We start from the raw sequence: 7,500 nt of genomic DNA on the forward strand, positions 1-7,500 counted from the left end.
GGGTCCGCTAGAGGAGGCCATTGCTTTCTTTGTAACCTAACATTTTATATCGGACAAATGTATCAAAACTAGAAACCTAACATTGTATATAGGACAAATATATCACCTATTGACTTATTCAATGCAGTATAAGTTAATATAAACTTTTGTAGTGAAATATGAAACTGTTTCTAAGGCACTGTTATGCTTTGAAAAAATCCAATTTTAGCCGGACTTAGCAGGTACTATTATATGAGGTTAGCGGACACATGGGTTGGTGATCTTTTTTTCTTTTATCTTTTTAAATCAGATTTATTTGATTTAAATAGATTTTTATTTATATAGATTTTGAATATTGTGGGATTGCTATCTGATATGCAATCTGATTGCTAAAGGACGTTTTTAGCATATCAATATAAGGAGCAGTGTTATATAGACTTGCCACAAGTATACAAGGAAGGGTATAAGCCTATATGTAATATATATATATATATATATATATATATATACATATATATATATATATATATATATATATATATATATACATATATATATATATATATATATATATATATATATATATATATATCACTGTGCAGCCCCTAACAAGTTCCAACAAGACTCTTATTGAAACTTGTTCTAGGTAAGCAGATTCTCACTGAGTCAGTTGCTACTTTGGAATCAACCAGGAAGGATGTCTTCTGGACCTGGCAGAGTGGTTCCTTCAGGCAGAAAAAATGATCCTGTCTGGAATTATTTTGAAAAACTACCAACAACTTCTGGCAAAGGATACCGAGCTAAATGCAAAGACTGCAGCCAGGAACTACAGGGCATTGTGTCATGATTAAAACCTCCATCCGGAAAAGATATTGCTGATAAGTACTTGGATCTTGTGTATGAAAAGGAATATAAAAAGTGTGTAGATGACCTGAATAGTGAAACTGTATGTCTTTCAATTGATGGGTGGTCTAACATCCATAATGAGCCCATAATATGTGTCACTCTAACAACATCCACTGGTCAGGTTTATTTAGTTGACACAATAGATACATCAGGGAAACCTCTCACTGCTGAATATCTTCTACAACTTGTACAAAATTCGATCAAGAAGGCTGAAAAAGATTTTGGTTGCCACATTGGAGGTGTTGTGACAGACAATGCAGCAAATGTCACCAAGATGAGAAAACTCTTAGAGGAATCTAGTGAAACTGAGCATACCGTCCTCACATACGGCTTATACCGTTCCTTGTAAACTTGTGGCAAGTCTATATAACACTGCTCCTTATACTGATATGCTAAAAATGTCCTATATAAAACAAAGCTATTTAAATCAAATAAATCTGATTTTAATAAAAAAAAAAAAGATAGATTAAAAAAAAAAAAAGTCGCGAACCCTGGTGTCCACTAACCCCATACAATAATACCTGTTAAGTCCTGCTAAAATTGGCATTTCAAAGCATAACAGTGCCTTAGAAATAGTTTCTTATTTCACTATAAAAGTTTATATTAACTTATACTGCATTGAATAAGTCAATAGTTGATATATTTATCCTATATACAATATTAGGTTACTAGTTTTGATATATTTGTCCATTATAAAATGGTAGGTTACAAAGAAAGCAATGGCCTCCGCTAGCGGACCAAGGGATCTGGGTGCGCACGTCCTGTGTAATAGTAGTCCTTGATATAAACATATATATATATATATATAAATATATATATTATTATATATATATATAATATATATATATATATATATATGCATATATATATATATATATATATATGTATATATATATATACATATATATATATATATATATATATATATATGTATATATATATATATGGCCTCCACAATGGCGCGTGCGTCCGGATCAAAGGTCTTGGAAGGGAGTTGGTAATGTTGGCATGCCATAATCATATGTTGGAGATTGTCCTTTTTGACGTCTTTCAAGTTGTCTTTGCCACACTGGAGGCACAGGAGCCGCCCTTTTCAAGCATATCCAGGAATGGCCGACCATCAACCAGCAAGAGTACATGGTAGCTGAGAATACCCCCTTAAAAGGATATCTGGAGTATCTCTGCTTCAAGATGAAGAATTACCTGGCATCTAACCTGGCTGATCCAACGAAGTGTCAGCGTGAGGACTACTTCGAGTTCCTGCAGTTCACAGTCCTGTTCCTCGGTGAGGGCACAACGACTCAACCATCGTTTCGTACCTCTGGTGCCATTTACCACGCGAGGTGGATATCAAAGGGCATCTACTACCTCAAGATGTTCCTGTTTCGACACCAATTCAAGATAATGAAATGAGAGGAGCGAAATGTGACTGGCATGGCGCTGTTCATTGCCCTGGTGTACGTCCACTTTTGGCACGAAGCTCCTCTGTCATCCCACGCCCCATACATCGGCACCATGATGCTGACTGAACTCAAGAAGTACACGAAGTAGATGAATATCACTGCAACAGCGAGCAATACCCTCCAATGGCATCTCTAGTTCTTGGCCGGAGACTTGGTCGGCCTTCCCCTGGTGGACGACCGGGTTCCAGACAAGATGAAAACCGACATAGTGACTCGAATGAAGACGAAAAATCATATCAAAGGTCATCCACGTCGGGCAAAAATCGAAGACACACGGGACATCTGCCTTAATGCCTTGTTCACTATTTAGAGGTCGCATCGTGTTTTTGACGTCTTCAAAAGAGGCGGAGAACAGGAAGCAAAACAGGGCTTCCTCCACATGGATCCTTTGGCTTGGCAGGGCGAGAAGTTGTACGAGGAATTTCAGGCAGGAGCCAAAAACCTGAGATTGGTGAACGACGCAGTTAAACGTGGAGTGACCATAGCAGAATCATACAATGCAACGCTGACGAAGGATGAGAATCAGGAGCAGCTCATCTTCCGTATAGTTCTCGAAAACCAAGTGGCCTTACGACACCGACGGAAAAAAGTGAAAAGTGGGACAACTCCTAAATTATGAGATAGAGAGACAAATTTCTACGTGTAATTCCTTTTCATAAAGTGGAGAGAAAGGAATATTATTTTCACTTTTTTAAACCACGCTATTTTGTATACTCATGCCTAATAGAAAATAATAATAATAATAATAATAATAATAATAATGAAATTTAAGAAATTCGCATACTCAAGCCTAATAGAAAAAATAAATAATAGTAATAATGATGAAAATTAAAAAAATCGCCTTCACATCTACAAGCTTCAATTACGGCTGCAGTTTCTACAAAATTGTTTGAAGGAACAGGTATTACTGAAGTCTGTCCTTCCCCAACGTCTTTTGAATATGTCAGATCGCTAGTTCGATGATTTACAGCGCATCATCTAGTTTAAATGTATTGATATTGCCAAATTAAAAGTGAAAGAAGCTTTTAGAATCAAAAGGGCCAAGCGGCATATTTTTCAACAAACTATACAACCCATTGATAAGGAAGTACTTTTAGACCATTGGTTTTGCAATATGAGATCTATCTGTGAACATCTTGCCAAGAAATTAAAAAACAAGTTACAAGAACTTATTGATAATAGTGATTGGATCAAATATGCTAACAGTGAGTTTGTAGTTAATCTTTCTGACAAAATTCTTAGTACAGATGAGAAAACAGCTTTAGGAAGTGGACATAGTTTTGCCAACAATTCAAATCCCACGGATTTTGTCAGCATTGGTAAAGCTTTCTATAGTTTAAAGTACCATGGTTTGTCTGTTGAAGATTTCAATACTTGTAAGGGTATTGTTTATGATGCTTTATCACAAGAGGTTGTATTTAATTGCCCAGAACATTTTCAGAAGGCAATTATTAGTCTTAAAGAAGATAATCATTTACATTTTACCAAAGCAGATAAATCTAATGCAGTTGTTATTTCAAACAAGAATAATTATCTTAGGAAAATGAATGACTTATTAGATGATAATAATACTTATACCCTTCTCAACAAAAATCCTAAAGAAGCAGTTAATAGTAACTATAACAAAAAGTTAAAAGAACTACTTCATGAGAATAGAGACCTCACACAGAAATTCATTTCAATTAACCCTCCTTTGCTACATATGTGTGGTCTCATTAAGACTCATAAATGTAACAACCCTGCTAGACCTACTCTTTTGTCAATTCGTTCCGCTTCTTACAAGCTATCCAAATGGCTATTTACTATTCTTAGCCCTTAAGTAGGTACAATCTATTCTTCTCGTGTTACAAACACTTCTGATTAATAAACAAAGTCCATTTATCAAACCAAATTATAAGTTTACATTGGTTAGTTTTGATATCGTTAGTTTATTTACAAAATTCCCCATAGATGATTTATTTTCTTTCAAAATGAGCATAATAAACATGTTCTTCCATTGCCATCATATACATTGATTGAACTAATTAAGGTATGTGTTAAAGAGTGTAAATTTCAATTCAATGGTAGTTTCTATTCCAAAAATTCGGCATGAGTATGGGAAATCCTTTATCCCTAGTTGTAATTTATAAATGGAATTTTTCAAAACTAAAATATTGCACAAAATCTTCCCTTCTAACATCCCTTGGCTTAGGTACATTGATGACATTTTATGTCTTTGGCCAGAAGATAAAACTGTGCATGATATTTTAACCAAATTAAATACCTTTGTTGATTCCATTAAATTTAACTTAGAATTTAAGAAAAATATTATCTTACCTTTCTTAGATTGAACTATTCGACATCATGACAGCAGCCCTAAATTTAAAGTATATAAAAACCAACCAATGTAAGCTCATATATTCACTATTATTCTTATCATGCAAATAGTGTTAAATGTTCGGTCTTCTCTTCTACTCGCATGTTTCTTAGAGCTTTCCGTATCTGTAATTCTGAATTCATTGATGAAGAAATCATTGGGCTAAAATTGAAATATCCTAAACAATTCCTTGATATTGCTTACAAATTTGCAAGAAAATAATATCTAACTTCCCAACCAATATCATCTTTCAGTTTTCATAACACTTTAATTTTGTTATTTCAAGAATTTTTATCAAGTGCCACAGAATTATTAAAAATATTTAACGTAAACATAATTTCTTAAGAATAATAGTACAGTAAAATATATGTTCATCAACAATAGTACTGAAGCTAAAAAGGATGCATTTATAAAATTCCTTGCAAAACGTGTAATCAATTTTACATAGATCAAACTGCCAAACCCTTAAGCATCAGAATTAAACAACACCAGAAAATTTTTAGGGATGATGATTTCTCTACTAGAGTCTTCAAACACGTTGAATTAAATAATCATCGTGTTGATTGCGGTATAAAGTGCAACAACAAGCCACAAAACTGATTCCAAATAACAGAAATAAATCATATAAGAATCGACTAAAACATATGAATGTATTTTCGCTAAAAAGCGTAGACTTGGGAGTGGTTTGATACATGTCTTTCAGATTCTAAAGGGAACTGACAACATCAAAAGTGACGAAATTTACACACTGAATGGAAATCAAACACGACTTGGGAGTGGTTTGATACATGTCTTTAAGATTCTAAAGGGAACTAACAACATCAAAAGTGACGAAATTTACACACTGAATGGAAATTAAACAAGAAATAATTATCTCAAACTATCAGAAAGTAGATTTGATTTAGGAGTGGGTAGAAACAATATTGCCAACCGTGTAATAATTGAATGGAATAAACTTCCTGCAGAGGTAGTGTAATATACAGTAGTACAGTTTAAAGTTTTAAGATTAATTTAGATAAGCACCTAAGCAATATTTTGTAATGCCTTTCATTCATTTTATTTCATTTATTTACTTATTTATTTATTCTTTTATTGATATTTATGTTTATTTTTTGTTATCTATTTATTCATTATTAATTATTAATTATTTTTATTTTTCTGCTTGTTTATTGTCATTATCTGTTTATTTAATCTATTTATATATCTAATTTTTTCCGCATCCGACCTAGTTACGGGTCAAAGGTTCTACTGTCGGTATGATCTTCCTTTGTAAGTCTTTGTAAGTGTATGCTCCCGTAGTCACTATTGAAATACTCGGCCATTTGCTCCGTGGATCAATTAGGGCTTGAAAAATATAATCAGAGATAAAAATAAGCATCTTGAAAGCAATAGGTCAAATGATAGATTAGAAAAGAAATTCAAGCAAATCCAAAAGAATTTCAAAAAGGTTATCAATAAGGCTGAAGGAGACAATTTTAAAGATTCATTCAGCAAATGTGAATGCAAAAGTAGAGTTACATGGAAAGTAGTTGCGGAGATGGCACCTAGCCTTGGATATTGTAATCCTAATGTAACTTATGATGACCCATTATTGAAGGCTAAGGATTTTAATACATATTTTGCTAATGTTGGCCGAATGGTAGTTAATAAATTTCAAGAGGGAGTAGATGTCAACACGATTATCTTATTTTCTAACGAGTTTGAAAAAAAATATAGCAGTTCAACTGAAGCTCTGTCTGGAATTACATAGATTGTTGTCCAAAAGCCAGCATGGTTTTAGAAAGAACCTCTCAACCCAAACCGCCCTGGTGAAAGCAAATGAATACTTATATAACAACATTGATAATCAGGAAATGTCATTAGTACTCTTGCTGGATTTATCTAAAACATTTGGTGGTGTATGCCACATTTTTTATAGACAAACGCGGCAGGTCAATATTGATGAATTTTTAATTGTTTATTGTCTCAGTCCATAAATATCCATTTAGTTGTCTTGTCGTCAAGGCAAGGGAGATCAAATGCAAAGAACTCCAAGGACCAATTTTAGGACAAATTTTATTTTTAATCTATATAAATGCCATGTCGATGTCTTTTAAAGAATATATATTTGTCCAGTATGCAGAAGACACGCAAGTTATTTTGACAAGGAGAGTTTGGGAACTGAACATAAATGGGTTGAATGTGAATGAACAAAAGACAAATACGTATTAATACGGTCACGTCAACTTATATCTCAAATTCCGATAGATGTAAAATTGTATTTTGGAGAGAGCGCTACTGTACCGTCCTTGTACGTAATACATATGTGTGTATATATATACATATATATATATATATATATATATATATATATATAAAGAGGCCTACACAAGCGGACATATGAGCACAAGAGTGACCTGATGGCACACCGAACATCAAACGCCTTGGTGGTTCGTGCGGAGAAATATGGACATTTACCTAAATGGGACGGAGTGGAAATATTAAAACAATGATTAGACAAGAAAAAAAAAAACGAAAAATAGTCGAGGTAGCTTTCATAACATCCCAGCCATGCTGTAACCATCGGGATGGTTTTATTAAGCTGTCCAAAACGTCCGGATGGATGGTCCTACAGGAGTTGAAAGGTACGAGTTGGAGGGACGGGGTGGGTTAAGGAAGGAATGTGGAATGATGTGAGGTACAAATTGCTGCTTTCGTGACCATGTTTGTGCACTCTGAAGAAGCTCTGTTAAGAGCAAAACGTCAGCAATTAAAAACTTCAACGATTCTCGGTGTTTATCTCACCACCCTGCCACT

The sequence above is a fragment of the Oratosquilla oratoria genome, chromosome 41 (assembly GCF_046742065.1).
Source record: "Oratosquilla oratoria isolate Oo_2021 chromosome 41, ASM4674206v1, whole genome shotgun sequence".
Classification (NCBI taxonomy): domain Eukaryota; kingdom Metazoa; phylum Arthropoda; class Malacostraca; order Stomatopoda; family Squillidae; genus Oratosquilla; species Oratosquilla oratoria.